We start from the raw sequence: 24,964 nt of genomic DNA, 5'->3' as shown, positions 1-24,964 counted from the left end.
AATATTATTTTGAACTTTTAAAAATATGAATAAGAAAATATCCAAAAGATACCCTTTCCAAAAAATATGCTTTTTCGCGGTCGTTTTTTCATTTCGTGACATGTCCATCTAAAAACGCATTAACGAAAACGATGAAAAACTGTTTCCGTACTAAGTTATCCTGCTTTTTCTTTCTTTTTAATCATACAAACGGGTAGGCGATCATCCACATGGTCTTTTACCGTACAATATCTACAACCAGTATTTTGTCGAAATTATTTAGTTGTTTGCTGGCGATATGGAAAAAAATAATTAAGGACTTGTTGATAGGTGGCTTACCGTGAAGAGTCTGGTATTATATTTTAAGTTGGAAATAAGGTAAAATATATTACACCAGTTTGCAACTTTAGTTTAAACACAATGTAACAAGGTAGCGTGGCCGAGCGGTCTAAGGCGCTGGTTTAAGGCACCAGTCTCTTCGGAGGCGTGGGTTCGAATCCCACCGCTGCCATGTTTCTTTTTTGATTATATTAAATAAATAAGCTAGCAAGCCTAGTTCGAGGAATCTGAGAGCCCTCTAGTTTCTATAAAGAGATCTAAGCTAAACATTCTTAGCCACTTTGCTACCTTAAACCGGGAGATACGAAAAAAACAATACAAGACGCTTTATATTTTTTCATAATTTTTACTAAAGTATCGACTACGAGAGCGATTACAATATTTCAAAGTAAGTGATGATGCCTTATATAATCGTTATCCTTGAAACAGAATCACAATAATGCTCACGCAATACAGCATTAAAATATGAACAATGACGCCGCTGCACTGTCAATCTAGACGGTCTTTTGAAAAAGAGATTTATCACATGCAATAAAAAGGTCACTGGTCACATATGTAAAAAACCTAATAATGCAATTAAGTTTATAAATTTACAGTATACAAGTTGCTTGGTAAAAAGTGTAAAAGTTTTTTGTGGTTGAATCTGCCAATAATTTACTGTCAATTAAAGTACATCAATTAATGCACACCATTTCTAAAAATCAATGAACTCAAAATAAATCAATATCGTAATTCTAATATAGGAAGGAAAAGCGTTTTCATACTTCGGATTACTACATATTAAAATATATACATAATACTGTATGTCCGTGCAGACTTACTCTCAGAAGTTATTGGTATATCGCATTTTAATAGAAAAATCAATTAATGTATCATATTTCAGAGTAACCATTTTATACATGGTGATTGGAAATAAGAGTAAGAAGCTTTCGGTAGACAAATGAGCTATACATTCATCCCGTTAGAGCTTTTGTATCTATAACCAACCATCCTGTATATAAATTTAATTAATAATACTTTTTTTAATTTAATGTTTCACACAAAATCTTTCTAGTAATCGTTATCTAAAATCAATCCATAGTTTGTATGCTACTTTAACATAAATACTCATACAAAAGTAACTACAATTTTGTTCTTATTAGAAATCTATGGAAAAGGTACAGTATGTAGAATACCGCATTGAACAACCTAGAGCTGAAATGATAATGAAGTAATATTATAAATTTCGTAAATAAAAGTTCTAACGTGAAATAAAATAAAATTTGCCGTGATTTGTTTACGTAATTCTATTTCTTTACGTTTTCAAAATATTAAAGTTTGCGAATAACAAACACCTCTATATTTGATGCTTATCTACCAAGTTGTAAATTGATATTCCCTGAAGAGATATGAATACAAAAAAATTATTTTTTAATTTTATTGAATTAATATTTATATCAAGGAATTTCAGTTTTACCAAATCTCGTCAAATACATAAGCGTATTTCAATAAAGCGCTTGAACGTATCCTTTGTCCTTTTCGAAATGAACTCTGCTATTCAGATTCGTAAATACCTTCAAATAAATTTTCGATTTTAATCATAGCATTTACTTCTATTACGTTCTTTATAAAACTAAGGGTAAAATGAGACCGAAGTATTCAATGTATTTAGATCAGAGACACCGGTATTTGCTGAGAGTCAACATTCATTTGTTCATTCATTTCAGCCATAGATCGTACTCAACTAGACAGGCCTCCCTCTTAGATTTACAATAGTACTATTTTTCTTTTCAACAGGGCTAGTTGGAAGTGGTCCGCATCAAGCATCGTCCGAAGACTTTACAAAAGTCGACCGTCGACCTTGTTGGTGAACGTCTTCCGCTGCGCTTCCCAGTCTGTAGTCTATCCAGAACCTTAAGGTTCTAGCGGCCATTGGTTCTGCGCTCTGTGTGTCAATCTGCTGGGTTATATCGGTTACTTTTGTTCTTCGACGAATCTTCTTATTTCGGATTCGATCTCGTAGAGAACCCTGAAACATAGCCTTTTCCATGACCCATCAAACAACTGTAAGCCACTGTGAGAGTCGTTGTCAGTGAAAACTATTTTTTATTTTTCGAATAGGTTAAAAATCGGTAGCTGTCAGAATACTTAAACACAAGTTCTTACTTGAAATTTGTAAAATACTGTATAAGTTGTATTACATGTACCAACTTGTTATGACTAATATTTTAGTAGGAATTATAGGTGTGCTTTTTATAAATTATACTTTTACTAATAGAACTCTGTAAATGAGTCAAATAATCATTTACCAAACATTTCAATCAACTAAAAACTCTTGAATGCTATGTTAAGAATTATTTTAATTAGTACATTAAACAATTTATGAATTTTATGTAGATTTATTTGACAATTTCAATGATGAAAAGATTCTCTTAATCAACCTGAAAGTTTTGACTGCAGTTAGTATATTTTAATATTAACAAAAAAATATACAGGATATTTAAAGAAATTTGGCTACGCGGATGAAGTATGAATAGCTCCCAAAACTGCGGTCGGCTGGTAGTTAAGAACTATAAGATACGGGCGTAGGTCGTGGCAGCCGCACACTTTATGTGAATTATGTATATAACATCTCCATTCCTTAGAACAGGTAAACGAAAATTTCGAGGCAAATCTGAAATATTTTAGAGCCGACCGTACTATTGCTCTGATAGCGAGGAAATTTATATTTAAGAAACATTTTAATACTCCACCATGTATAATAAATTATTTAATATCTTATTGTATATTCTTAATGAATATAAAAGATTAATTACAATTCCTCTAATTACTTTTTCGAACCAAGCGGTAAAGTTCTTTTGGTAAGGAATAATGGACACATTGAGGAGCAAATAGTATAAACATTACTTTAAATTTCTCATATGATATAGGAAAAACACAAAAACAAAAATGTGAAAAATCTTTTTAGTCGTTTTCTCACGACTGAAGGTCATGAGCAATCATGACAAGTTTTATGGTGCCATACACGGTAACGTTGCACGTTTTTTTGTAGCTGCGTCGGTGTATCAAGTAGGTATCTGCCCCTTTAGTCCTATTACCACCTTCATCGCTGACAACTATAACCTCTCCAGATTTTCTGAGTTCCTTCATTCAATGTGGATAATCGCGTACTTGTATTGAGCTCTTTGAGGATACAGTAATGCGCCTTGTCCACACTCTTTCTTTTCCTAAAATTCTTAACATTTGCGTTAATGTCACATTTTTTTGTTTTTTCTTAGACCTTCGCTGTTGTCCAAATGGCATTAACAGTTTCCGCAAGTTCAAAGCAGCAAGGTGCAGAAGGCGTCTAGCCTAAGTCTTCTTTTAAGGCAACAAAGCCCTTAGGCTCCAGGAGAACCACGGGTCTGGCTGCTACATACAACTATTTCACCAGATTGCAATGGTGTTAACCACATGTCGAATCCTTGTTCAAGACTTAGGCGTCTAGATTTCGCACACGTTCAGAAATACAAACAATACGGGGACTCGCGTTTGTTTCAATTTGGTGCTTTAGTATATCTTCCTGTTTCTCTTTAGAATGAAACCATATAATAAAAATATAATCATCGCATAACATTTAAAACATAGCAATGTATGTTATAAAAAACTTATTTTCGTGAGCGTGTTAATTATTAAGGCATAAAATCAATAAATATACTGATCACTGTAAAATAGTTTTTATTGTTTTATTCTATTGGCTACACGCTGATAAGTTTTGATAGTACTAAGTGTATCGAGGCAGCTAATAATTTAGTTGTTACAAACTCTCTTTGGCAACATATAACCTTTCGCCTTTCCAAGTGTACTGATTGAAGATAAGAAATGTACAGTGACCTAAATCACGACGGTACTAAACAAACATTGCTTACCGTTGAACGCTCAATACTAGTAAATTACAGAGGTCTTTTCTTTAACAAGGTAATGGTTAACATTAAATTTATTTCCAACACAATACTAACGACACGTTTATATATTCTTGTTCTTGTTCTGCGTAATCACAAGATTAATAATTAACGTTAGGCCCTTATAAAGATAAGTTAACTAAAATACATAATGCTGCGAGCGACATAAGTAAACTTTTTGGTGCAAATTTCTTTTTAAAATATAAATAAAATTTTAAATATATCTTAACAATACTTATTTTATATCATCCTATAATTTTCCCTCCTATCTTCCTTTACTTCTACAGCTTTAATGACATTGTTGATAAGATGCATGTTTTACATAACAAAAAAGTTAATAAGACGTGAAGTAAAATCGCGTAATAGTTAAAGTTCATTGTTATTGTGTATATTATCATTTTATATTTTGTAAACACTGTTATAATATTTTTATTGAAATTGTACGAATTTTTTTAAGTCGGCGTTGGTGAGTACAAATAAAGACGCACTGACGATACAAAAGAGAAAGAGAGTTGTCGTTTGAATCGACGAAGCGTTCGGATATCTGTAGACGTTACGATGTTAATTGAAAATGAGAAGATTCTCCGAAACTGTTCCATCGGAAATTTGTTTTAATTACCGCTTGTTAGAAAAGTGAGATATTGGCAAAGCTGGCATTGCATAATTTTGAAAAACACCAATAAGGCTATTTCTCTGACATATATTTATTTATCACAGATATCATTTTTCATAATTAACAGCAAGGCCCTTATACAACTGGCTATTAGCGTTACCATTATAAAAATATTTTTGAAGCATAATAATAAACAGTTATTCTAAAAATAAAAACGGTCCTGCAGAATATATTATAAATCAAAAACGTTATTAAGAACGTTTCTGATCGTAATATACGAGTGAGTAATTTAAAAAAATATATAACCTACAAAACCAACGTTTCGGACATTAGCCCTCAATATATTTTTCTATTACCGTTTAAAAATTGTTTATGGACCTTTTTACGTCCACTTAAGTTAACAGCCGGTCTTACTTTTTGTTGAAACAATATCGTCGTTTGGACGTTCAATAGAAGATATAATAACTTTTCAATTAAGAAGCGTGATATTTTATAATCAATAAACACTTCTGATATGTCTGCCCTGCGGGCGGTAATTTATTCATGCTTCATCATAGTGCATGTGTCTCAAAATTTTCCACATTATTAGTCTATTACCAGTCTTCTTCTAAGAAGCAAAAGAGAATTATCAACTAATTAAATCAAGGTAAGTTTACAGTAAGACGGGTCTCATAGTAGATCAACGAGCTATGTAGAGGGCTATGTGCAGAATTTCTCTAAATTAAATTAGCAATAAGGAGATTCGTAGAAATATAAAAGTAACCAATATGGCCCAGTGGATATTCAAGTTAGATACAGGCAGAGGGTCAGCTATTATGGCCTTAAGATTTTGGAATAGAGACCAAGAAACTGAATGTTTAGCGTAAAACGTCTCAAATTCATAAGGTGCAGACGACTAATGGTTGTCGAAAAACCGGTCTACGTGAAAACCTATAGGGCGGCAAATGTAATGTATTTGACGTTTTACGGCTGAAGTGATTGATCAGATTATAACGATAAATAAAATCAAATGGTCAATGTAAACAAGGATTTATTATTTCTTTTTCTTCTTAGTTGTATGATTTTGGTGGAGTAATCCTGAACATGCGGGGTATTGCAATGCCTTTTCACAGTTTTTCATCACCTTTCTAGGCACTTCATAATCATAAATTCAGGGTCCATTCTGCGAGAACCCTTTAATTATTTAATTGCGCCAGCAGCGTAACTATGTCGAAAATAATTTAAATCACTTGTAATATTTAAAAATTTTGTAGACTAGATAAATATTTATTACATGCTTAAGGGTTATTTGACGAGCCATTTTGTTGTGACAACGTATAGTGCTACGCCTTGACTCCAGATATACTAAGAACAAATTTAAACAAAAGTTACATACACAGGTTGATTAGTTACGAATATACAAGCTTTAAAGGAATAAATTTTTAGCTTATTTGCTCTCAGTACAACGCTAAGCTTTGACCCTAGACATATAAAGAAATTTTTTAAACAAAAGTAACATATACAGAGTGATTGGTTACATATACAAAAGCTTCAAACTAGTTGAATGTTTAGCTAGTTAACTCTTAAATTAATGTATTCTACGCCCTATCCAAAAATAAATAGTTTCAGATATAATAAACACCGTTAAGAAAAAAAGAAATATCGAAATTAGGAATAATCCATACAAAAATTAGTAATTGCTTACATAACAATACAACTCTAGATTTTGTATTAATAGATTTTGTTGGTCCGACCTATTTCAATAGAAAAAATAAATTAATGTAACATGTTTAATAGTGATCACTATATAAAGGTTGGTTGGAAACTTGTGTAAAAGTTTTACTGACAAATCAGCTAGACCCTTTTTACACCTATAACCAATTATACAGTATTTATAACAATCTATAAACTTCAAAATAATAAAAAAGTAAAAAAATATCAGTGACAAAATAACTTAAATATTAGTTACTCTCCTCGTGTGTTACATAAACAAATATATTTTTTTTAGAGTTAATAGAATATATATGAAAAGGAATTATGATATAAAGTTGATCGACAAACTTACATTTTGTGTGAATAAAATAACATAATCATTGTCCATAAAGGCCTAAGAGTTGGCAAGATATATGACATTAATACCTATATACACTGCCCACGCAAATATTTCGGTCCGCACACTCTATACAAGATGAAATTCGTTTTCTAACTTTGAGAACATTAAACTAAACTAATAACAAATCTAAAAGAGAATCTATCTCTATAGCTATTACATGGCCATTTCTCGCTCTGGAATGGAATCGCTCGCTCGTTTGCTACATTACCGATCCATTGAGATATTCTGTTTTATTTCTTACCGAGTTCAAATACTGCACTGCGATTTGTGTTCCAATTATCACTAAGTTTCCTCTGTGCTTCAGTTCAAATATAATTTGGCAAAAGGTTTATTTTTTTCTTCGATTTATAATATAAACATATTGAGTACAAAAAGAATGATTCGCTGAAAGTTACATTTAATGCGTTGTTATATTTTATCAAATGAAGCGATGTCGACCTAAATAATTATTGTTGTAAATAAATGTATGAAATATTTCGTGAAAGTAAATTAGGTAATCTAATTTTAGGAAAATCGTGTTGTGACTGTCTTTTTTCATTTCTTTTGATATTTTTATTGAAAGCAGAATTTGATTTAGTCATCGAGTATGTTTTTCTATTACAACATTACAGTATATTATTCTTAAAAAGCATTGCATAATATAATCTTGTTGTTGGAGACATGCCGCCCGTATTTTTTTTAGATTTCCATAGAATAACATCATTTGTTTAAAGTTCTTTAAATATAAAGCGTTTATCTTTTTTTTTTTGATAAAAAATATTTATTACTTCTGTTTTTTAACAGAGAATATTATCCCTGTCGTTAAATAAAATATAAAAACAATATTTACCCTATAAGTATAGTATCTGTGCAATGCAAAAGACGGATATTTTAATGTGAATAATAACTGTAACTAGCTCTGCAGAAACATAACTGTAAAAACACGTTCGTAATGCGATGAAAGGTAAAAAATCTTTCCATGCTCATAACAAGACCTTTCTCTGTGTAAAACAGTGAAATTATGCGTGGACACGTTTCACGGATCAAATGGAGAAAAACGCCGCGAGGGATATGTGGTAAGGTTCGCTTTCAATGTCTTATGCGCTTAATGGATGAGTGAGGTCGACAGTATCTATTTTTTTTAATCAGTGAACAGTTCAGCTATTAAATTACAGTTTCTAATATATTTTAAAGGAATAATGGATATATCCTTAATGAAATAAAATTATATGACCATTATTTGGTGCTATTAACATACCAAATCATGTTTTAAGTAAACGCTTTCAAATGCGGTGCTGTGTTAGACACAAAGATGCGGAGAAACACTTTTCTTCTGTACTATTTTTAACAAAATAATCTGGGTGTGATAAGTGGTAGCCCAGTGGTATAGAGCTGAGACTTGCAATCCCAGGTCGCCGATTTGATTCCCTAGATAGAGTCAAGTATAATTCACACTTTGTGCATTAATTATATGTAATTCTCGCTGCTTATAAATTAGTTTCCAGAGGACGGACAACAGCGTCCTCTGCGTACCATAACAACGCAGTGCGATCCACAACTCGCCTGCCTATCGTGTTGATTATAGTATATCTCCGCAAAGATATGTTTGGGTGAGAGCTGTGCCTTGCAGAAGGCGTCTGCGAGCTGAAACAATGACGAATCTAAATATAAAGTTCAATTATACTATCTTTGCAATGACAACAAAACTTGTGAATAACTATGAAATAAATTTTCAGATCTCTGCGGTATAGACTAGCGAGTCGAGTGCAAAGATCACCTGCAGCTAAGTGACGACGTGGATATATTGTTAGGGTACAATTACCAACATGGTAAATGTATAAATATAATTTAACGCCTCTTTCGTTTCTCAGTGTTTTTTTTAAATCCTTGTATTACTTTAACAGATAGATCGCAACTGCTTTAATCTATTTTATTATTAATGTTATTAAAGTCTATAAGGATGTTATTTATTTTTAAAACGTTCACAAAATTTTGATACTCTTAAAAAGGTAATTACGTCAACATTTATTAAAAAAAAATTATTATTTATTGTTCCGTTATATGTCAAGTATAAACATTGTGCTGTTTACGTTGACGATGTTTACAAGAGTGAACGAGAGAGATTTTGAATCACACACACCAATATGCCTAATTGTAATGAAATAATTGACAAAGAAAAGTTTGCTTTACAGCTAAAAGCTTCAAATTGGATGAATGGGATTAATTTAATTACGAAATTACTAAAAGTTGTTTTCACTTAACTCCGAAATTAGTTACTATTTCTCAGAAACTAAAACCGTAAAAGTAATTAAGTCGATTAGTTACTGCGTCGCACCTTCACATATCATGACACGCAAAAGGCTTGGCTTGGCTTAAAATATGTTGGTAATTGACGACAGCGGTCTCTTATTTGATTTTTTTAAACACTAAAATGGCCTTGACACCATTCGCCTGGCTTATTTTTCGTCACACTATTCATAAATTTTGTAATTAAACAACTAATATAAAATAGCTCTGGACAATATAGTGTTCACAATGTACGAACTTATAATAAAATATTGTTGGCTGTATTATTTGTACCCAGTTGGTTTCAATGATATTATAAAGACATTTTAAAGGTGATTGACATTATAAAGGTTTCATGAAAAAAAGAAATAAATCAATAAAATTTTGTAACGAGTAATCTTTCATTAATTTGTTTTTATAATGAGCAATTCCTATAGCTAAATTAGATATATTTTAAAACTTTACTTAAAAAAGAAAAAAAAATACACCGCCGGCAACGTAAAATTATTTTCATCATCATACTTATTTCTGCCATTCACACACACTTCATTACATACACACACTTCTACAGCTAAATATAAGACAGGTTTAAGCGTTCTCCATCTGTAAGTTTCTGCATCTCCATCTGTATGTTAAAGAACTATATCGTTCTATTACCTTTGTCTACCGCCCTGTTGCGGAAGAAATGAATGTCATATTATAAAAAGCCGATCAGGATATAAACCAATCTTGTAATTATGACGTAGTTGAAAAATTTAAAATATACCAATATATAGATTTTTGACCCCATAGATACACCTAGATATATACAACAAAGGTCAATATTTAAGTACCACAAGAGCTGAACGAGCAAAGAAACCATATCAACCATTTACTCGTTTGTGATTCTTTGTTCAAACGTATTAACTGAACCGCTTTATTAAAATTGATATCTGGTGATGTAAACTAGATCACGTACGACAATAACTGTCGTGGTTGCAATCGGTCAGCCTTTACAGATATGTAGAAAAACTATGATGGGATTGGAAGGGCATTGCTTGTTATGTTTCTACTGCTAGACAGAACAATCAATTCCGATCTCTACTGTCAACAACTAATAAAATTTAAGCAACAAGTTAGAGGATGACGATATAACCAAATTTTAGAAGGGTTGTGGTCTTTCATCATAATAACGCTGGATCACATTCATTTCTATCACTGAGCAACATTATAAGAGTTTAGCTGGTAGGTGATAAAGCATCAATGTATCTGCCATATAATTATGATCTTGCATCTCAATATTTTCATATATTTTAGTATCTTCAGAATTTTTAAGTATCATCAATATAACATCAAAATAACACTGCCAAAACTAATTATCGCCTATTTTGCTGAGAAGTTCGAAAATCTTTACAACAAACGCATAATGTTACGCATAAAATTACAATAACGAAATTATACTTAGTTAATTCATTCAATAAGTAGTATCAGAATAGTAGAATCAGAATTATATTTTTGTGTCTCCTTTTAACGCATTGATGCCCCAGATATGATACGCAAATGGACGCTGCTGCCCATCCTCTGAAAACTTGTCTTTGAGCAGTAGAAATACTATATAATTAAGGAATAAAGTGTTAATTACAAAAGATTGTATCTCGGATATCTAACCCAAGGCCTACGATCGCAAGTTACAATCCTCTGCCATTAAGCATTCTAATTTTTTTTGGATTATTTATATTTATTGATGTAAATCAAGAGAAAATCAGAAAATTCTTACGTAATTCAATTAAATTAATCTCCCGTCTGAGGTACACGCTTCGTTATTGTCGTCACTAAAATTATTGTATAATATTATGTATTAACATTCTCTGAATTAAAAAAAATGAAATGAAAAAAATTCTTCACAATTTCCATGAATTATTCGGATAGTAGATCATGATCGAACTATTTATTTACTAATGCAACTTTAAAATTAAATTTTTAAAGTACACTTTTAGTTGCATGCGCTTTCAAGCCTTCTATAAACAGACTGGATCGCCTCGGTACCGCGCGGGGATATGCAAACATAAACCGGAAGAATATTGAATTTCGTTCTTATTGAAAATATACCAAAATAGATACGATCAGACACGCTTCATAATTTTTTTATAAATTTTTGTTCTATTATGGCAAATTGCATTTTAAAAATAAAGACTAACATTAATTGATTCAGTGTTAAATATTTATACCCAGTATTAATTTAATATTATCTGTAAAAATATTAATATTATATGGACTACGGCGGAGAATTGTCGCGTGGAGAACGGTTTAACTTAAAATAATAATGAAATTAAGAAAAGGACCAATATTTCGCCACTTCCGCACATGCAGTGGCAGTCGTGCAATAAAATGCACAGCCCGCCAGCCAGCTGACAAATGCATATGCGGCAAACAATGCGAATCACATATCCGCCACCGCCAAACCACCCAACACGCGCTTCACCCCCCCACGGGGCACCCTCAGGAGCCATGCTACACCGATTAGTGCCAAATACAGAGTCTGATTCTGAAGTGGCTAAATATTGATCCTTTTCTTACTTAGGATGGACATCCACGAGGTAACGGCTGATTCCATTAAATAATAATGAAATTATTGAAATCAACTAAGTTTCATACATTAACTCAAAATTCAAATCTTTAATAGAGGTCGATTGTCGAATCCCACTCTGCTGGGCATCGTTCGGGATACTACGACACATATTCTCATTCAATATCCATTAGTATCTAAAGACACAAAACTATGCACAATGAGTATTACCGATGATGACTTACGGTGATTAAACTTGGGAGATCTCTAACTCTGGGCATTATTGGCTAGCGTATAGTCGCTTAACAAGCTTTGAAGACAGAAATGAAGAGATTCATAGACGAATAAAATAGTCGACATTGCCCAGCAAATTGATAACTTCAAGTAATGCAGAAGCAGAAATAGCGCCTTAAGGTAGAACCTTAAGTTAAGACCATGGACCGGCTAGGCTAGCTTTGAACGCCCACCGACAAGACGGACATACCTTCTCATGCTTTTCGGAATATACCAATGATCTACGCCGCTTCAAGTCGATCCTTTTCCAAATCAATAAGTGACGCTTACGTCCAGCAGTCGACGTCTTACGGCTGATATGATGAGCTCAAAATTTTGTATTTCAAAATTCTTGCATAAAACTTTTTATAAATAAAACATAGCAGTTATTTCTTCAAGTTGCTACTAATACACTTATTAATAGCAACAATTTGTTCAGAAATGTGACATTGTTTACTATTCTACACTTTTTATTTTTTAACTAAGGACTAAAAGAGAAGAGAGCTTTGCAATGTCTTGAAACGTTGTCTGATAAATTGAAACTAGAGACAAAGACAGCGTTTTTCAACTTACACACCTACGTAGTGCAACGTTTTCCTTTGTAGCAAAGTCGAATAGTAACAGAGGTGGCTTTTTCCATTTATATTACTTTAACAATATGGACAGAAGGTACGGTATTCAGTTTATTGGAAAGTACACATTTGTTAAAGAGTGAAGTAAAAATACTGCAATTTTTTAAGGATGTATGTGAATGAAAAATAGTTTTATTTTATTTATGATTATCTCTGTTCTTGTTAATAAAAATATTTCAAAGCACTGGTTTAATTTTATTTACTCTTTTTGAAAAAAAAGGGCTGTTGGTTTCTTATGAAGGAATTTTCCAAACAAAAAATGAACAAGAAATGAAAAAAGAAGATTGAATCAAATCGGATTTATAAGAAGGAAAAGTACTGTCAATGCTTTTGTCAAAGAATTCAAACTATTTTAAGTAGATAAAGTGTAAGAGGAAGGGAGGAAAATTATTTCTCACAAATAAATTAAAACATTTTAATTTTATTATTGTAGTTAATTTTAATTGTATTTGTATTGTGTTTCTTTGTTCGCAATTAATATAAAAAATAATAATTAATTTTAAATATTCAGAGGCATCCTTCCAAAAGTAAAAAAATGTTTTGTTTATTACAATATGTCAATCAAGTTTTTTGACATAGATTCTGGCACATCCCTGCATCTTTATTTGATAACTTGACTGCTAATTAGTACAGTAACTTTTTTAACTACGACGTATTTAAATCGCAACACAGTGCTAGCGAAGTTTATTCCAACAGAAATAAGCTATTCATTCGGTTTGTTGCAAAAAATATTTTTACCAGTACCAATAACATGCCGACTACGCCATTAAATCTCCCCTTGGTTAATTGGCAATAACATACATATATGTACGACCAATGGACTTCACAGCTGACGTCATTCTCAACTCTGTTTACGTAAAGTACACAGTGGATCACGTTCTAATTATCGTTACGGTCCATCCGTAATCCATCTTTATATATTGGTAGAGGTGGCCATGATTCGACAATTTGCGTGCATTGATTTACTAAAAAACTAAATTAGTCAATTTTCTATTTTCAAATACAATATATTTTTTTAGAATCGAACCATAGTTTTTTTTATTTTTTTAATACATAAAGATGTAAGTAATTATGAAATACACGTTCTGTTGCGATGCACAGGGTCACCTTCGACAGAGGTCCAATAGAGATTGATGGAAATATATTTATGGTTTTTATATTTCTACAGTTTTAAAGAATTTTTGTTTCATACAATTAAATTTGTTTTAACACTTTTTAAAATAAGCAGAAAAAGAAAAAAGAAACAATTCATATGATACAACAGGCGGTTTATCGCTCGAGGCGATCTCTGCCAAACAACCGTTGGAATTAGATGGCCGTTTAGGGTATACGTTCATACAATACTTACATATACATACATACATATATATGTTTGTGTGAATATATATATGTGTATGTGTATGGGAAAGGTACTACATAAATACGAATAGTTAAGAGATGCCACACAATATCCTACTTTAACGGCGAAGGAAGTGCTATTTTACCACTTTTTTAAATGCTTACAGCGATTTAGCACATCAATTTAGTTCTGGTAGCTCATTCCCTAACCTGACAGCGATAACAGTAAAAGATTTCTCCATAGACATTGTAAAATTAAATGACATAATAGATAAGGCATAGTTCAATTAATTAACATCATCTTTCAAACAGTAGGATATCTATTGCTGGGCATAAATCTCGTAATTATGAACTTTTATTTATTTATTCAATTATAAAATAATTTTTACAATTGTGAAATAAAAGAAATTAATTTATAGATAAATCTTTTGTTAAATAAAATCATGACGAAATATACAAGGATAATTTTAAGTGCAGTTGTGAATAAGTTACAAATATAGGGATCTATAGAAAGTTTGTTAGGCAGGTCGTGAATATACACCGCAGAGAATGTTCCAAAACGCCCGTATCCGGACGTACGATCAACTTTTCAAACGATTTTGTTGAAACTAAACAAATATCTCTCAGAGAAATACGTATTATATGTATATAACGTATTTTTGTCATGGATAAATGCTTTTTCTTCTGTCACTATTACATCTTCATCGGTTGTGAGGTGGCTTATGGTTGAAGACGCTTAGTCAGACACTTAGTAATAAATAATAATGAGAAGAAGAACTCCCTTGAGAGTCTGAGCTCTGGTCTCCCGGCTCATATCTTATTTACATATTACTTAACTATTTGCATTCCTCCATTTTAATATGCGTCTAACGATTGATAAATAGAAGAACAAGATGCGTCATTTAATTATATTTCGCTATAGGGAGTTGGACGCTATCGGCTATGAGTTAGTTTATAATTAGTACAACCGCGAACTACATCTCCTACTTCTGCTTTTCAGCCGATGGACGCCCACTGTAAAGCATAAACCTCCTTCAAACAATGCCACAATAATCGGTCTTGCGCTGCCCGCGTCCAGAAATTTCCCGCGACCTTACATATATCGTCAGACCACATAGTGGGGGGCCTGGCCTATCCACGCCACGTTTACCGGCTCGTGTTTGCCACATGAGAACCTTTTGGTCCCCATGTCCATCGGTTGCACGCACGCTGTGCCTCGCTCAGTGCTACTTCAGACGATCAATTCTTCGAGCTACCTATGTGATCTTGGTTTTTTTGCCATCTACATACTAGTAATAAATAAACGACAAGTAATTATTAAACAGAGTGATTCGTTATGGGTATAAAAGCTTTAAAAGTGTTTTTGAACAACTAATGAGCTATATTAAACGGTTATATTTAGTTCGACCCATACGGAATTTGTTTATTTGGGTCAAAATTAGAAATTAAAATTTAAGCACCTTCCCGTTGTCAGATTGATCTGAAATTTAGTACACATATTTAATTTAGATGATAATACAATATAATAAAATCCATAACATTATAAATCTAAGATGGCCGCCGATACTAAATGGCGGATTACATATTTTTCCTTAACCCCCTCAATATGGGTATCAAATGAAAGGGCTACACTAGTAAAACACGATGATTATGTCAAAATTTAAAATTCAAGATGGACGCCGTTCCAATATGGCGGACTTATTTTTCCACAACCACCACAATATGGGTATCAAAAAACCGTTTAACTTAAAAGTTTTTTAATTGTATTTATTTTACATAAAGTCTGTAGAATCAAAAGTAAACAATGACAAATTTTAATATGTAGTGAAGCGAAATTAAAAATGTTTTTGTTTCTTAATTACCGTTGCATTAATATTTCCGAATTTTTACAATTTTCATTTCCTCTATATAATTAGTAGAAAGAATGCCATAAAAAGAATGTGAATAATAAATAATTATTATTTATCATTAACATTCTTTCGTTCGTCTAAAGTAATTTGGGTCTGGTACATAATCACTTTTTTAAATATTCAATGTGGAACGGTCGCGGCGAGATTAGTCCCGGCCTGTGCTTCAAACGAAATTGTGTGAGTTGGCGAATAAATTTACCTGAAGGGTTATGTTTAGGACTATAGCTGATATTTATTTTACGGCTCCACTAACAGGAACACCTGCTGTGCGTTAATGGTATTTTTTTATTATACAATTTTCTTTCTGATGTTTATTTATTACCCGCCTTTAAGGATATTCTAAAATTTTATCAATTTACTTTATTTTTACTTTCAACAAATTACTTTTATTATTATTTGTTTATATATTTTTATTATATTGAAAATGGTCTCATCTAAGGGATTAATTTTTAAATGTTTTAGAGTGTGAATGGAAAGGAAAAGAAAAAGCATGTCACTCTCGAGTAGCTCAATTCGATCTTTTCTTCACGTACACACACGATCATTATAAATTATATAGAACGTCCACGTCTTTATAGATTTGCAATAAGTCCGGTTAAAAACGACCTGCATCCAGCGTCTTTCAAAGACCTTACCTAAGTAGTCTATCTGCCTTGAGGGCGGAAGTCCTACGCTGAACGTCCCGGTTCGTGGTCACCACCGCAGAACCTTAAGGTTCTAGTGGCCATCTGTTCTGTGTACGATATGCCCACTGTCACTTCAACTTACCAAACTGTAGAGGTATGTCGGTTACTTCGATCTGTCTACTGATTTTTGATTTAAATTTTAAATAGTATGAATAAATAGTGAAAAATACAAGTAAATATGCATGTTTATATTATTATATAAGATCAAATTTAGACATTAGAACTATATGTAAATCCTCGGACCAATCAAATGAAATTTACACGTCATTTCCGTTCTTCAACTGTATTACGTTGCTTAACTAATATATATTTGTTATGTTTCTCTTACTGGTTAAGGTTTTTACTTTCAAAGCGGCTTCTTATTGCTACGTCTATTATAGGCTCAGTTTTTTTGATTTATGTGGCATTTGTCTTGGTATACTCAGACTTGCAGGGACAAGGAAGGGTTATACCGAAGTTGTATGGGCTAAAAACTATTTAACGTTTATAGTGCGTATATTGCAGGGCCTCCAGAATGTTAACGCATAAACGCAACGTGTCAAGTGATACTAATCATTCTGAAATTGCCATTCCAATGGGACCAAGGAAGTGAATACTTCTATAAGGCCTTTCTCAGCCGCGAGGATGATGACACTTTACAATATCATGACTGTTGACACCGCTTAATCGAGACGCATTGCACTACTCTCTCTCTCTCTCTCTCGCAATTCGCCACCGAAGTCATTCATTGAGTCTACACAGAAAAGCTTTCGGTCAACCATGCGCGACGAGCAGGCCATGAAAGTTCTGCTTCATTCTCGGTCAACCATGACTAATGAATCCCTAAACTAAATTGCAACTAGTTTTTTTTTAAATAATGTTAATTTTAGGTTAATTTGTCAAATGTGGATCTTAAATATACATACTATTATAACATTGAGTCATTATGTTTAGATTTTTGCTTTAAATTTTCACTATAAGTAAGTGTCTTTTATAAAGAGCACTTTCGACAGATTTAGAGTGTTCCGGTTTGAACGTCTTCTTTGCTTATAAAATTATTTTCGTCTTTGATCTGAAAATTCTAACAAGTTTCTCAAAATTCTATTCAACATTTTACTGTGAGAGATTTTGTACTTTAAAAGCTTGCAAAAACTCATAAGGCTTTCGAAATGCAAATAATATTTTACATAAAATAAAAAGCAAGAGCAAACACAGCATACATCATTTCGGTAAGCATTTTCACTGTTCAATAAATTAAATAGGTTCAATAAAATAAAAAAATAAAAAACAAATAAAAAGTGCGTAAAATATATTTTGAACGTACACGCAAAAAACTTTTCCTGGTTAATCGAATTAGTTCGAACTCGTCTCAACAAAAAGGTCTAAGAATAATAGGAAAACTTTAGAGTTATCGGAGAAATGGTAAGCCTGATAGAGAAGTGAATTGTTCATTTCAAAGTTGTTGAGGTACGAATACCCTTGAAAATAAATGCGATGCCGGTTTATAGTATAAAAATATAAAAGAAATCCTATTTACTATCCCAAAACTTTTTTTATTGTAGTTATCTATAGAAATATAAATAAATACTGGATTATTGGAATTTAGCACATATCATAGGTAAGAAATGGATAGCTCTGGCAGATTTTTTCTTATTAGTCATGATTACTTTTTTAATACTTGACGAGTTTATCTAATGGTAAGTAATAGGATTTCATGCGAAATACTAAATATTCTGGATCAGTAATTATATTAGTTACAGCGTTTTCAAACCTAATTACGCACGTTCCAAATATTACTCACGTTGTGATGTCACACGTTGTACCCTGACAGTGGTTGCCAAATAAATCGTGTAAAAAAGAGAAACTAATGATCCCATAACGATATATAATATTGAAGTTGATTCGAAGACACGTTTTTTAAACAAATTTAATATAGCTGTAAAAAATTGAGTTTTAAGAACTTTCACTATTTTGTTTTTAAATGTCTGACATTCCCCAAAATAAGTTAATCAGAGAAACTAGAGAGTGCACTTGCTAATAATTAATGTATCTAATACACTTTATCCAAACATTCATCAATATAATAAATAATAAACAACGTTACGCGTGAATAGCGTTTTCAAAATTCGGATTGCTACATATTAAAATTTTTGAGCGTTGGTAGCCCGGCGATAGAGGACTGAGACTTGCGATCGCGAGTTCGATTCTATACAATCTTATATAATTCGCACTATATGCATTAATTACATAGGATTGCCACTGCTCACAAATAAGTTTCCAGAGGATAATAACACCACACTGCGATCGCTAACAAAAAAAATCACATTGATTTGAATTCTTGTTTGCTATCCGTCTCTGTAGAATTTGCACTACCAATAGTTATTAACATGTCGCATATTAATAGAAAAAAAAATTGTTCATGACACGTACTTCAGAGTTATTTTATTTACGTAGGTTGGTCATTGGTGTAAAAGTTTGCAAATGCTCACAAAATAACTACACATACCTTTAATTAAGGTTTTACACCGACAACGAAATATCTAGTATATTATTAAATAGAGTATAGATACATTCCAAAAAAGACCGAAAAAATGATCAATGAACAACGAGTCCCTAATTTAGAAGAACTGTTGCAAAATCGACAAGTAGATAGCATGAGTACTAGCTTATACACATAATAGCAGAAATTATAACTTTGTAATTTAGTTATCAACTGTCTGACACTCAACTTCAATTAGAACATAAACCAAGAATTAATTATTCTACGTATGAACATATGTTAATGTATGAATATTAATTTGATGGAAATGGTCATGACATAACAAATGATCAATTACAGAATAATTGAATTCACTTAACATAACTTATCGTAGACATGTATAAGTTATGATAAATTTAAGCTGTTTAATTACATTCAGCGAATAAACGTGTTTTTTCTTCACCTAAATAATTCTAAGAAGTCCAAAAATAATTAAAACTGGTGGTTTGTTCCAATTAAATCCAAAAGATGGTTCCTGGTTGAAGTCACTCACATATTTAGTGTCATGGTGTGCGAAGGTATATATCTACTAGACCACTAACGAGTATTAGTGAAAGTTTAAACAGAGAGATTGGTTGCAGGTGTTAAGCCGTTAGACGGGTGAATTTTAAGCCTATTTATCAGCATAAATCTTTGAAATCGAATCTTTTACATCTATATTCAATCACTCTGCATAAAACAATCCAATGGATAAAATAAATTTATACCATTTGATATTTTATTTTATTTATTGGAACGCGATAGGCTTATATCTTCTGGCTGTATTAAGTCTGAAAGAGCAGATAGTTGTCAATGATTAATTTTAATAACGCTTTCTTGTTATGTTTTAATGTCGGATTTTATTTTTTGTGGGGTATACCATTTATTCATTAAAACCAAATAAGCAACACATTTACCCCTTTAAAATTTTACACCAATAACTAATCAATCTGTAATTTAACAAATTGGTTTTGTTTTTCAATTTTATAAAATAATAGCCCAGTCAAAATCGTTACTAGCTTACTAATAATCTATAGACGCACTAAAAACGAAATAATATCCATTATTATTTTATAAAAAAACATTACTGATGTTTACTGTTATGTATTCTTTTTCTTTCTGTGACACTAAGATCCTTTTTCAGCCATGGACTCCTCCACGAACCTCTTCCATCTCGGTTTATTCTTCGACGTTCATTGCCAAAATGTTCTTTCGGACATACTGAGATCTTATTCTACGCATTCCAGCCACCTCTTCCTGGGTCTTCCTCGAGGTTTTTTTTCGTTGCGACGTCCAATTAGAGTTGATATTAATAGCCCATCTGAGCCTTTATGACATTGTTCAGCTCGTGATGCATCCTTATACGTTACACGCCGTTATCTTCTCTTGCCGGACCGAAAATTTTTTTTAAGATTATGTCGAACTATTTGCTGTTATATAAAAAAAAAATAATTTTTCACAAAAGGCGACAGACAGGTTTTTATCGTTTAAACTTTACAAATTATTTAAATATCATATATTTATCGTAAATCCACGGGCTGAAAGACACTATTTAAAGTTCTTTATATATATCTTTTCCACGTTTTTGATTTGTAGTTTTTTTCTGAAAATGTATAGTTCAAAATCAATTATACTCTTGTTAATAATACACAAATCACACTTTGGTATAAACTATTAAATGTTTGTGATAATGTATTTGATATGGCAAATTTAGTTCAATGTTACAATACTGGCCTTGTCAAGAAACAAAACACGTGCACTCTTTTTTGTTTCTATAAAAAAGAAAGCCTATGAAACGAACTCTTAATATCTGTTTATAACAGTGCATTTAGTTAGCACTGTTTAATATCGTCAGTGGCAGCAGCAGTAATCCTTATTAGTTGTTTATTAGTTAAAGATTCTTCGAATAAATTTACAGTGCATAAATTCATATGTTAAATTAAGTACTATATAACCTCAAGCTTTTGTCTATAGCCAATAATACAACTAAATCTTAGGTAATTGTAACAATGAGAGTTCGTTTAGTCATTTAGGTGCACCAATAAATAATCAACATGTCTTACCCTTAACCTTGTCATCGTATACATAGTTCGATTTTTATCGAGTACTATACATATATTTTTTTTATATTACTAGTCCATGACTTATATTTGGAATTAACATTAAAGTGATAACCACAAAACGACGTCTGGAACAGGCTTAAATGATAGAACCGTTATAGAGTGGGACACGCCACGATATTCAGAAATAAATAAATATCTAAAGAGAGAGATGTCTGTGTTAAAAAGATATTATAAATAAAAAAATATTTTAAGGACATAAATCCAATTCACACATAGATTCTTCATGTTACCAGCAGTAAAATTAAAAATTTAATTGATGTTAATCCGTATAATCTTTGTTTAACACGAAAAACGGAATTAAAAATCTAAATTCAGTACAAACCCGGAAAAAATAACACGCAAATAAACAACCACTGCCTAATCTGATTAACGTGGAACTGGGGAAAAGAGTTTCTCTCTAATTATACGGACTTCGCTTTAAATCCCAGCGGATTTTGAACAAGAAAGAATGTGAAACTGCGACCTTTGTTAATTAGTCGCACTAACATCGAGTATTTCAAATTCAGCCCTGATTAATACATATTCTTTTTTAAGAAATAACTTGATTGATTTTTAAATAATCCATGAAGTTATTTTTATTAAATGTACATTGCTTTTTGCTGGACTATTGCATATGCTCTTTTATTTACTAACTAAGTAATACCTTTAGCTTTAGCCAACTTAATTTAAGTTAAGAAACCAATTTTCATAATAAACAATACACTATGCTTATTATAATATAAGCTGGTGACATTAAGGCATTGAAAAACTTAACAGAATCTTCAAAAGGTCACATTTACATTTCATTTTTACGAATCTAACTCTGACCTTAAAATTAGAGGTCCCGGAGCCTTAAGGTTCTCAAGAAAACCAAGTACTGATAAGCCCAGTGAAAGATCGCAAAACGCTACATGCAGGCTATTTTCATCCGATCTTATTAAAAACGTATTAAGGAGAGCTATGTACAACACTGGACAGTCTATGGCTGGAATGACGAAGACGATGAAGATCTAAGTTCACCTTGAGAATAATCTTGTTATTAACAAATAAGTTATTTTAGTAAAGTGTTTAACAATTTAAATAAAATTATCGATTATACTTTTAAATGTAATTAGCATTTATAACATATTCCTCAAAATACATTTGCGTGTTTGTTAACCCGTCGATAACGTCAAAATATAACAAGGGTGACGTTATATCCAGAACTCAGAATGTCGAATCAAACATTCAGTCTATCTTGCACGGTAATTGTCACCTCATTTTTTTGACACTAGAATCTCTCGAAATTTCTCTCGAATCTCCCTTCACTTCACCTGTCAATTCCAAATCATCTCTTATTTAAATGACATATTTCACTGTAATTGACGCAACATACAATCATGATCAGTGGTAGCCAAATCGTAAAGGACCGAGGCTTGCGCTCGTATATAGCGGGCTCGATTCCCAGAATTATATAGGATTGCCACTGCTCACAAACAAGTTTCCAGGAAAGGGGCAGCCGCTTGCCAAGCGTGGCGAATATGATATAAACAGAGACTTTATACCTATGAATTTATTGTACCGGCACTTGATATCTTTTTTCCATTTTAAAAATAAATTAAATATTTGTATTGAAATAGTTTGGCTTTAAAATTCAAAATGCGTGTTATAGTGTATACAGTAAAATAATTTATCATTTATTCTTCATATGAAGTTATCCAACTTTGAATAAAGAATATTTTTATTTTCTAGCAGCCTCAATAAAATGCCACTCACACGTCGCATCACAAAGTGACTGCTGAAGTTTTTGACATATTTCAGTTATCAGACTAAAAATTACTGTGAAATATTTTTTATAATTATACTTAATATAACGTATTGAAAAAATGCTTGATACTATTTAAGGATGAAGAAATTTTCTAATTATTTAATTTATTCTTCATTGTGCATTAACAGGATATGAAAAGAAATCGAATAAAAAAGCCCAGAAATTAAGCAGAAACTTCAGAATTACCGTAAACGATCAATTTTAGACAGACATCGGATTGGTTAATCAGGAAAAAAAGAGCGAGGTGTCATCAGGTGATAGAAAGTGTTGGAAGCGCGTGTATATTGCAGATTACTGATGTACCATCATCATCACCATCGTGTACGACGATGAAGATGCATGAACGTGTTTCGAAAATCGCCTCGACAATCGGTCTTGTGCTACCCGCATCCAGCGACCTTCCGTGACCTTGACTAAGTCGTCTGTTCACCTACAGAAGGGTCTATCACCTCTGAGTCTATCGGCTCGTGATCGCCACTCGAGAACCTTGTCTATTGTGTGTTGTCTCATGTGAAGTTTTTGCTGTTAACCTTGCGGCTTTTACAGCTTCATCAGAAACGAGTTCACGGAACGGAGGGGTCCGTGAACTATATAAAATTACAGGATTCGAGTTTCGGAACCCGTATCAGAACTCGACGGGGAGACGAGGAAGTCACAAAGGTAGTGGCCGCGATAGTAACAGTGGGGCTCACCCAGCCAGCCCTCGAGGACACAAACCCAGCGCGACCCAGTCGACCGGCAGAACTCGCGGCTAGCGCATCTGTCTGGTCAGTGTTGCGAGAACCTTCATATTGTTATTCGGCCCCATCATATTATATATACCTTTATTACATATATCATAAAAAATAACTAAATTTTGTTAAAATAAATAAACGATAATATCATTGTTATTAAATAAGACAAAATACGCATTATTTTGATACTGTTCAATTATTACGTTTTCTTCAATAATTTTTTTACATATGTGTGTCTCATTATGGTTTTAGTACCATTTGATTTGCTTAAGAGATTCCTTTTTAACGCGTCACACTGAAGCTCGTTTCGTAAATTAGAAACCCTCTGTACAATAAAGTAATAGCAATAAAAGTTTCCCCTCAATTAAGCTTCGCTATAAAATCGTAACAGAAATATGCCCGAGGATTAATGGCCGTTACGTTTTGTTTATCTTCGCTTTAATTTTCCGGTTTAACACTTTTATCTATTATTTTTATCTGTACTGGTTATTATCGGGGTGATAATAAACTGTTTTTCAATTATTCATATTATTATAGACAGATCGTTTACAGTGACCACTTATTTACGTTATGAACCTTATTTACAAGACTTAAATCAAATCGCGCTCGATTTGATTTTAATAGTTTAGTATTTTAGTAGAAAGACGCTTCTTTAATGACATCCATCTGTTTAAATTACCAAAAAAACTCTTTAAAAGACTTTGCGAATCTTAAAATTTCAGAAACGATACGTTTTAAAAAGAAGTAATTTTTTTTTTTAAATAAAACTAATATAAAACAATATCATAGCCTACTTAAATAACTAAGTTTATAATCAAACATTTAAACGTGTATCAATAAATATGTATTATCTATCAGTACTAATTCTTTCATTACACTTTTACTCGTATGTAAATATACAGAAATCACTATATACGTAGCAAGCTACATTTTATTGTACGTACGTAATACAACGAATAGGACAAAACAACACAATATTTTAAATATAATGTACTGCCGTTGGGCTGAAGTTCATCAAAATAATGGAAGAACAGCGCTTTTGCAATGTTTTGTTTAACGCTCTGCAGAATATGCTGAATCAGCGCCTTTTGATCGACAAAGTGTTGCTAATTGTAAAATTCCAACATCTACTAGTTTAATTAATTACTGTTACATATACCTATCCTTGTTATAGACACAAAACTATTGTGTTGGTCATTCGTTCATTCATTAATTTAAAATATAGTACAATA

At 32.1% G+C, this 24,964-nt stretch overlaps 1 non-coding gene across 1 annotated transcript; it reads left to right on the top strand.

The window, feature by feature from the left end:
• Window positions 1-408: 408 nt before the first annotated feature.
• Window positions 409-490, top strand: TRNAL-AAG (transfer RNA leucine (anticodon AAG)). Its single transcript has one exon. It is a non-coding gene; the product is annotated as a tRNA-Leu (tRNA).
• Window positions 491-24,964: the final 24,474 nt, after the last annotated feature.

Source organism: Battus philenor, unplaced genomic scaffold, assembly GCF_028537555.1.
Source record: "Battus philenor isolate CCGP_79_NKW_IND1 unplaced genomic scaffold, ilBatPhil1.0.hap1 SCAF_22, whole genome shotgun sequence".
NCBI lineage: Eukaryota > Metazoa > Arthropoda > Insecta > Lepidoptera > Papilionidae > Battus > Battus philenor.
This window is presented reverse-complemented; position numbering and strand designations above follow the sequence as displayed.